The sequence below is a fragment of the Haliotis rufescens genome, unplaced genomic scaffold (genome assembly GCF_023055435.1).
Source record: "Haliotis rufescens isolate VD_foot unplaced genomic scaffold, xgHalRufe1.0.p SCAF_12, whole genome shotgun sequence".
In the NCBI taxonomy this organism is placed as follows: Eukaryota; Metazoa; Mollusca; class Gastropoda; order Lepetellida; family Haliotidae; genus Haliotis; species Haliotis rufescens.
In genome coordinates this window covers 3940396-3950258 of record NW_025963802.1, presented here as the reverse complement: position 1 = coordinate 3950258, position 9863 = coordinate 3940396, and positions in this window count along the sequence as shown.

Below are 9863 nucleotides of genomic sequence, written 5' to 3'. Positions count from 1 at the left end.
GCAGTTTAACATGAATACCCAACTCAGACACAGTATACTGGCTCCGAGCCGACCAGTCCTTGTTTTGGCCCCTTAATGCCGAGCGCCAGACATGGTAACAACAAGTACCATCTTTTAACGTCTTTTGGTATGTCGCGGCCGGGGATTGAACTCCGGACCTTCCGCTATCCGGTCGTATGCTCTACCACTAGACCACGGAGGCAGTCCGGTAACCTCTGAAATATTTGCATGAATATAATCGTACATGTTCCGATGGTTCGTAAATAGTTTGTTTCTCCTGCAAGTTTTCGATAAAAAATATTGCTAAAATGAGTGAAAAGGGCCGCTATTTCAAACTTCATACCGAATCTAACAATGAGCAAGTCCGTGGTCCAACATGACCATTATAACATATGAATATCATAAACCTCAAGACGCCAGAGAATATTCAGTCTCCATTGGGTGTAAAAGGCAACATGGTTGTGAAAATTATATAAATGGAACACTGAAAATCAAAGGAAAAATATATCAAAAGAAACACCATGTAACCATGATTCGATAATCCGACAATGTGTTAAACCGGACACTTTCACCGATAACGTTACCGTCCAGATTAGCGAGGTCTCAATGCAGCTGTGGAATGTTAGTTAAATGTTGGAATGCGGGGTAACTTGTCAAAGAGTTTGCTCCTCGAAAACTGAGCGTGCCTGGATTTTTGGATTTTGCCCTATTGGCTATGCAGTGGTAGCCACACTGCCGTACGTACAACACCCACATCGCCACCCTCCAGAACACGTACAATCAGGTAGGGTATGAATCAATAAGTAAAACTTGCATATCCAGAGCTCCATTCATAACAGTCACGGCAATGACAGAGGCCTACAGCCAGTCTACACAGTCATTTGAAGGCGAGATATATTACACACTTTGGGCTATGTTTGTTCTACAAATTTGAAGTGAAGATAATATACCTGGTTTTTATATTATCTCAAGTATGACAGGTATTTTACAACTATACAACACTATGCTGTAGCGTGTCTTCAGGAACGTTGTTTATCATAGAAGGACAGTGTTATCGTTGCGAAAAACCAATCCGATAATTTGATATCAGGATCCGACAACCATGCAAATAAAGTCACCAAGTTCCATATTTCAATGCGATATACCTTCTTTAATAATAACATATTGACCAATATTCCTAATGTTTCAATATGGATTTCCCGAAACTTGTCTGCAAGCCATTGACACTTTATGACTAATCATGTGGTTCACTAAAAAACTGTATTCATACGGGTTTCTTAAATGTCCATTAATTCAATAATGACATTATATAATAAAGAGATTACCCTCATGTGTTTCCATATAGTAAGTGAGTGAGTATGGTTTTACGCCGCTTTTAACAATATTCCAGCTATATCACGGCGGGGGACACCAGAAATGGGCTTCACACATTGTACCCATGTCGGGATTCGAACCCGGGTCTTCAGCGTGACTAGGGGACACCATGTTCCTTTTTCCATCAATATCTTGCTTAAATAAAAAGTCATTGTATTTGCACTCTTGATATTTCAGAAATATCTCAATCTCAGAGCCTGACCATCCGATACCCACTTTAGTCGGCACTATACACTACGGTTATAACGAACTCAAAGGGACCACTAATTTTAGTTCGTTGTAACCGTAGTTCGTTATAAATATACATACAGCATACATACAACAATGGCTGGGGCCAAAAAAACAGTTCGATATATCCGCTAGTTCGTTATAAGCGTATTCGTTATAAACGTAGTTTACTGTATTTTCAGTTAAAATGGTAGGTGTATAGTTCAATGTGTGTTTTGTTTGTTTGTTGTTTAACGCCGCAGTGAACAACATTCCAACTCTATGACGGCGGTCTGTAAAGAATCGAGTCCAGACAAGACAACCCAGTGGTTGACATCATGAGCATCGACCTACGCACTTAGGATACGATGACATGCATCAACCAAGTCAGCGAGCCTGACCACCCGATCCCGTTATGCCGAGCATGGGGTACATGTACATAGGAGGTGTTCTGACTCGGGAACCCCTCAGGGGTACGTAGCTACAGGTTCCGCTACACTGAATAGGGATGACGCTGGCGTCTACGATGGATTTATTTGTGAGATGTTGATACTTTTTAAATCTAAAACCACCTGTAATTAAAAGTTACCAAGATTTTCAATACTTAAACGTGTACCGCTCATGCTGAATGTGTCCACATATATTGTCACGTAAGTGCTTTAAGGTGCATAAATGAATTTGGTGTCTTTACTTGGAAATGGTTTTTGCTCGTAACAAATGATACGACCCGTAATATATCTGTGAAATAAACTGTAAAGCTTAAATAAACTGTGTCATCCAGTGTGTGATATCGTCATCGTCTTATGTCATGTACTGTACCCTGTACCCATTGAACTACATTCAAAGTCAGGGGCGATCGGGTAGCCTAGTGGTTAAAGCGTTCGCTCGTCACGCCGAAGACCCGGGTTCGATTCCCGACATGGGTACAGTGTGTGAAGCCCATTTCTGGTGTCCCCCGCCGTGATATTGCTGGAATATTGTTAAAAGCGGCGTAACACTATACTCCCTCACTCACTGTCAAAGGCGGCGTAAAACCATACTTACTCACTCACTCACTCAGAACCTCGGCATCATCCAGGAGATCGCTCGCTATGTGTAACAAAACCAGACTGACTGACTGAGTATGGTTTTACGCCGCTTTTAGCAATATCCCAGCAATATCACGGCGGGGGACACCAGAAATGGGCTTCACACATTGTACCCATGTCGGGAATCGAACCCGGGTCTTCGGCTTGACGAGCGAACGCTTTAACCACTAGGCTACCCGACCGCCCCCTAACAAAACCAGAAGACTGTTACACATGAAATGTTCCGGAGAACAGACAGGGGAAGTAAATCATTATGTTTCAAGACGACCCGGTTGTACTTCGACGCTTGTTGCAATGATGAATACATCGTAAAATCTTGTTGTGACGAATGGGTCCTGGGTCTGAATCACAATAAAAGGGAGACTTAATAACCTGGTTAAACGAGGATAAAAAGCCGAAAACGCAATTTGTCATTGCCGTACACAGACCCTCCCTTATACTCGTGATGCTGATTTGCATGGCATCAACTGTTTTTAATGAAAATCTAAAACAACATGTATCTATCTACACTGTGTCGGCTATGTATCAAACTAGTGTCCAAAAGAAACGATACCACCTGTTTGCAACGACATAAAAGAAAAACTAAACAGTGCAGAAGTTTAGGATTGGTGTTATGCTTTTGAGAAATCCTTTCACAACATCTGTACAAAAATTTCAGTTCAATAAAATCTGTACAACCAATATGACAAGCCTTTAAAGATGGGTGGGGTCGAAAAATGAACATTTCGTTAGAGCACTGATCACAGAAACAACGGGAAATGTCACACCACACGTCTCAAAGTCAAGTCAGTAGCGGGTATGTCCACCGTGAGCATCAATACACGCCTACGGACTGATGACGTCAAACGTCTGATGACGTTGGGAGTGATGCGTTGCCATTCCTCGAGGAGACATCGTTCCAAGTCCTGGACGTTGACTGGAGGCACACGGCAACGTCGGATTTGCCGATCGAGGTGGTCCAATAAGTGCTCGATGGGATTCATGTCCGGTGAACATGCGGGCCATGGCAAAACCTGTACGTTGGCGTTGGCAAGGAAGTTCTGTGTCAATCTTGCTGTGTGTGGCCTTGCATTGTCATGTTGGAAAAGGAGTCCACGAGGCTGTTGCTGAGTAAAGGGCACCACAACAGGCCGTAGGATGTCATCAAGATAACGCTGTGCATTCAGGTTTCCACGAATTACGACAAGCATCGTTTTGACGTCACCACATATGCCACCCCAAACCATTAACCCTCCACCTCCAAACGGCCGGACCTGTTGGATACAGTTAGGCGCCAAACGTTCACCAAATCGTCGGTATACAAGCTGCCGTCCATCGTTTCTGAAGATGAGGAATCTGCTCTCATCAGAGAACATAACACGTGCCCAGTCCCGCCGTTGCCAACGTCGAACTCGCCTGGCCCAGATCAGTCTGTTGTTCCGGTGTCGAGGCGTCAGGAGCGGTCCGCGGTAGGGATGACGTGGCCGGATACCATACTGCCGTAGTCTCCTGTAGACGGTTTGACGACTGATCCTGTGTCCCAGAGCTGTAGCCGCCGTGGACGTCGCTGTTACGGTGCGGTTCCTCAGGTGTAATACCCGGATGTAACGATCTTCACGGGGCGTGGTTACTCGTGGTCTTCCACTCCTGGGCCTGTCTGACGTCTGACCTGTCTGACGTAACCGCTGCATCAACCTGGTGATAGTGATGCGTGCGCAGCCCAACCTTCTGGCGACGTCGACGTGTGACGCTCCTTGTTGGACCATTCCAACGGCTCTCTCTCTCTCGATGGCTGTCAAACGTGGCATATCTTGTGTTCTTTTTGTTGCTGTGATATCAACGTGTCTGATCAGCCGTTTTATACAGTTTTTCTGCACGTGCAGAACATGCTAGAGAGGGAAATGTCACTTTCACGAAATTTACGTTTTTTCCCCGAAGTGATCACGTGTTCCCGGTATTTTTTATCGACTATGCTGTGTTTGGGATGTGCAATACGAATTGGCATGTTTTCATACTTGACAATTCACTGAGTAAAAAACAGATTTGAAAATAAGTTGGTATCGTTTCTTTTGGACACTAGTTTATTATTCATTCTCCTAGACCACACCAAACTCTAAAGCACAACATAACACACATATACACTGGAACTGCTGTGCGGTACACGGCAGTTTATTTACGAAGCACAACGCGCAACACACCACAGTGACATCACTTCACTCCATATGCCATCATTTCATATGATATAACATCGAATATAACACATCGAAACATACAGATGGTAACGGTGGCTGAAGCCCGACACGTAAAACCAGAGATAAAACCTTGGCCCGACACGTAAAACCAGAGATAAAACCTTGGCCCGACACGTAAAACCAGAGATAAAACCCTTTGCCCGACACGTAAATCCAGAGATAAAACCCTTTGCCCGACACGTAAAACCAGGGATAAAACCCTTTGCCCGACACGTAAAACCAGAGATAAAACCCTTTGCCCGACACGTAAAACCAGAGATAAAACCCTTTGTTAATACAAAAGGCTCTGGAACCGTTTTCTCCCTACGAATGCAACAGCATCAGTAACTGAGAAGTATACAGTATTTGAATTACCTTTCACCCACGTCATACATACTTTTTCAAATACATATTATACAAACATGTACAATCTTTATTTGACCCATCACACATGGGCCACTGACACCCAATACAGCAGAATTATAATGGTTCTGCCAACCGAACATTTCCAAGGCCAAGTATTCTAATGGCTCTGCAGCCTACTGTACATTGTGTAGCCAATGAAATGCAAACATATATACAAAGTATTTAAAGGCCCTGCAGCCACAATACCCATGTGATAGTAAACACAATTATACCTGTGAGTATTATAACAGCTCTCCAGCATCAACATACATGACAGAATGTCGCCTCATCGCTACACGTCCACATCTCAATCGAAATGCCTGAAACACATGAATAGACATGTTCGACAAGCCCTTGATGCCGAGCACCAGACAGGGTACCATATTTTGGTATGACGCGGCTGGGGATCGAACCCCGGACCTTCCGCTCTCCTGTCGGACGCTCTACCACCAGACCACGGCGTCGGTTGTAGTTATGAGTGTTTTTATATTCATTATCATAATGACCTCAAGATAGTCACCTTTTTTCCGCTCCAACTTTGTATGGACAGGTTAGATATTTAATTACCTGTGTCCACTATGCAGATCCTTGAACAGTCAAATGTGCTCAAAACCTGTCTATTACTGAATGCGTTGAATTGGAGTTACAAGAGGGAGGAGGCACGGGTGGCCCAGTCGTCTAAGGCGCCGCGATTCGCTGTGCAGAGTTGCGGCCCTTGGGCACGCCAGAAACCTATGATTGTGGGTTCGAATCCCGGTTCAACCCGATTATGTTCCTAGGTTTGTCAGCACCATATCCGTGCTCGTGGTAAACGTCTGAGACCTGCATCACTTCGGGCTTACCTACAATTAAGCTGACACGCCGTGATATAACTGGAATACTGTTAAAAGTGGCGTTACATTCACTCACTCACTCACTCACGCACTCACTCACTCACTCAAAAGAGGGAGGGGTGTACTAATGTATGCTTTTTCTTCTACAACTTGTACATTATACACAATGGTTTCCCGACACGACAAGTTTACACCCAAACGATAATAGTTAAAGTTGATATCATCAGGTTGATATTAATGAAAGGCAGTTTACTGTTCTGAGTTGTGTATTCATGTTTAATATGGTATCTCAGTGAGCTAGCACTATAAAATCGGCATCAGTCCGGACAAGTACAAGCAGCCGTACACACGTCATTTGTCAGGCAACACCAAAGATATATTCGAATACATGCACGGTCATTTGTCAGGCAACACCACAGATATATCCGAATACATGCATGGTCATTTGTCAGACAACACCAAAGAGATATCCGAATACCTGCATGGTCATTTGTCAGGCAACACCACAGAGATATCCGAATACATGCATGGTCATTTGTCAGGCAACACCAAAGGGATATCCGAATACATGCATGGTGATTTGTCAGGCAACACCACAGAGATATCCGAATACCTGCATGGTCATTTGTCAGGCAACACCACAGAAATATCCGAATACATGCACGGTCATTTGTCAGGCAACATCACAGAGATATCCGAATACATGCATGGTCATTTGTCAGGCAACACCACAGGGATATCCGAATACCTGCATGGTCATTTGTCAGGGAACACCACAGAGATATCCGAATACCTGCATGGTCATTTGTCAGGCAACCCCACAGAGATATCCGAATACATGCACGGTCATTTGTCAGGCAACACCAAAGAGATATCCGAATACATGCATGGTCATTTGTCAGGCATCACCACAGGGATATCCGAATACATGCACGGTCATTTGTCAGGCAACCCCACGGAAATATCCGAATACCTGCATGGTGATTTGTCAGGCAACACCAAAGGGGATATCCGAATACCTGCATGGTCCTTTGTCAGGCAACACCACAGGGATATCCGAATACCTACATGGCCATTTGTCAGGCAACACCACAGGGATATCCGAATACCTGCATGGTCATTTGTCAGGCAACACCAAAGAGATATCCGAATACCTGCATGGTCATTTGTCAGGCAACACCACAGGGATATCCGAATACATGCATGGTCATTTGTCAGGCAACACCAAAGGGATATCCGAATACCTGCATGGTGATTTGTCAGGCAACACCAAAGAGATATCCGAATACCTGCATGGTCATTTGTCAGGCAACACCACAGAAATATCCGAATACATGCACGGTCATTTGTCAGGCAACATCACAGAGATATCCGAATACATGCATGGTCATTTGTCAGGCAACACCACAGGGATATCCGAATACCTGCATGGTCATTTGTCAGGGAACACCACAGATATATCCGAATACCTGCATGGTCATTTGTCAGGCAACACCACAGAGATATCCGAATACATGCACGGTCATTTGTCAGGCAACACCAAAGAGATATCCGAATACATGCATGGTCATTTGTCAGGCATCACCACAGGGATATCCGAATACATGCACGGTCATTTGTCAGGCAACCCCACGGAAATATCCGAATACCTGCATGGTGATTTGTCAGGCAACACCAAAGGGGATATCCGAATACCTGCATGGTCCTTTGTCAGGCAACACCACAGGGATATCCGAATACCTACATGGCCATTTGTCAGGCAACACCACAGAGATATCCGAATACCTGCATGGTGATTTGTCAGACAACACCACAGAGATATCCGAATACATGCATGGTCATTTGTCAGGCAACACCACAGGGATATCCGAATACCTGCATGGTCATTTGTCAGGCAACACCACAGGGATATCCGAAAACCTGCATGGTCATTTGTCAGGCAACACCACAGAGATATCCGAATACCTGCATGATCCTTTGTCAGGCAACACCAAAGAGATATCCGAATACCTGCATGGTGATTTGTCAGACAACACCACAGAGATATCCGAATACATGCATGGTCATTTGTCAGGCAACACCACAGGGATATCCGAATACCTGCATGGTCATTTGTCAGACAACACCACAGAGATATCCGAATACCTGCATGGTCATTTGTCAGGCAACACCACAGGGATATCCGAATACATGCATGAATCTTTGTCAGGCAACATCACAGGGATATCCGAATACATGCACGGTCATTTGTCAGGGAACACCACAGAGATATCCGAATACTTGCATGGTTGTTTGTCAGGCAACACCAAAGGGGATATCCGAATACCTGCATGGTGATTTGTCAGGCAACACCACAGAGATATCCGAATACATGCATGGTGATTTGTCAGGCAACACCACAGAGATATCCGAATACCTGCATGGTGATTTGTCAGACAACACCACAGAGATATCCGAATACATGCATGGTCATTTGTCAGGCAACACCACAGATATATCCGAAAACCTGCATGGTCATTTGTCAGGCAACACCACAGAGATATCCGAATACATGCATGGTCATTTGTCAGGCAACACCAAAGAGATATCCGAATACCTGCATGGCCATTTGTCAGGCAACACCACAGAGATATCCGAATACCTGCATGATGATTTGTCAGGCAACACCACAGAGATATCCGAATACCTGCATGGTCATTTGTCAGGCAACACCACAGGGATATCCGAATACCTGCATGGTGATTTGTCAGACAACACCACAGAGATATCCGAATACATGCATGGTCATTTGTCAGGCAACACCACAGGGATATCCGAATACCTGCATGGTCATTTGTCAGACAACACCACAGAGATATCCGAATACCTGCATGGTCATTTGTCAGGCAACACCACAGGGATATCCGAATACATGCATGAATCTTTGTCAGGCAACATCACAGGGATATCCGAATACATGCACGGTCATTTGTCAGGGAACACCACAGAGATATCCGAATACTTGCATGGTTGTTTGTCAGGCAACACCAAAGGGGATATCCGAATACCTGCATGATCCTTTGTCAGGCATCATCACAGAGATATCCGAATACCTGCATGATCCTTTGTCAGGCATCATCACAGGGATATCCGAATACCTGCATGATGATTTGTCAGACAACACCACAGGGATATCCGAATACCTGCATGGCCATTTGTCAGGCAACACCACAGAGATATCCGGATACATGTGTGATACTGTCATTTATTAACATGGTTGCAAATAACATTGAGCTAAGAAAACGATTTTGAAGCACATTCCACCCCCGTTATGGAAGTTTCAGAACTTTTCCAACCGTATTAAAAGTAACATATAATCTGGCGGTACCCATGTCAGTCAGTGTGTCTCTATCCTCCACTGTGAACCGTGCATTCTTCAAGACGGTTCTTCTTGTATATAATTGAGGACAATTTACACATAGCTGGCCTTTTCCTCTGGAAACTACAAAGGCAGATTTATTCACAGATGCTTAAATGTCTTAAGTGTTGTTTATGGAAGGCTAGTTAGCATGGCTTGAAATCCCACGTGACGGCTGTTCCTGGTCCATGCTTCTCGCCTCATATTTACTAGTTGGCCATGTTGGTGTAACACTGCCGTCATATAGAAACATGCATTCCTTCATCTGCTCGTCAAGAAGCATTCCTGCATCAGTGACAGGACTCCAAAATCCATTGTTTATGTGCAGATCCTAATTTTCGGTCAAAAG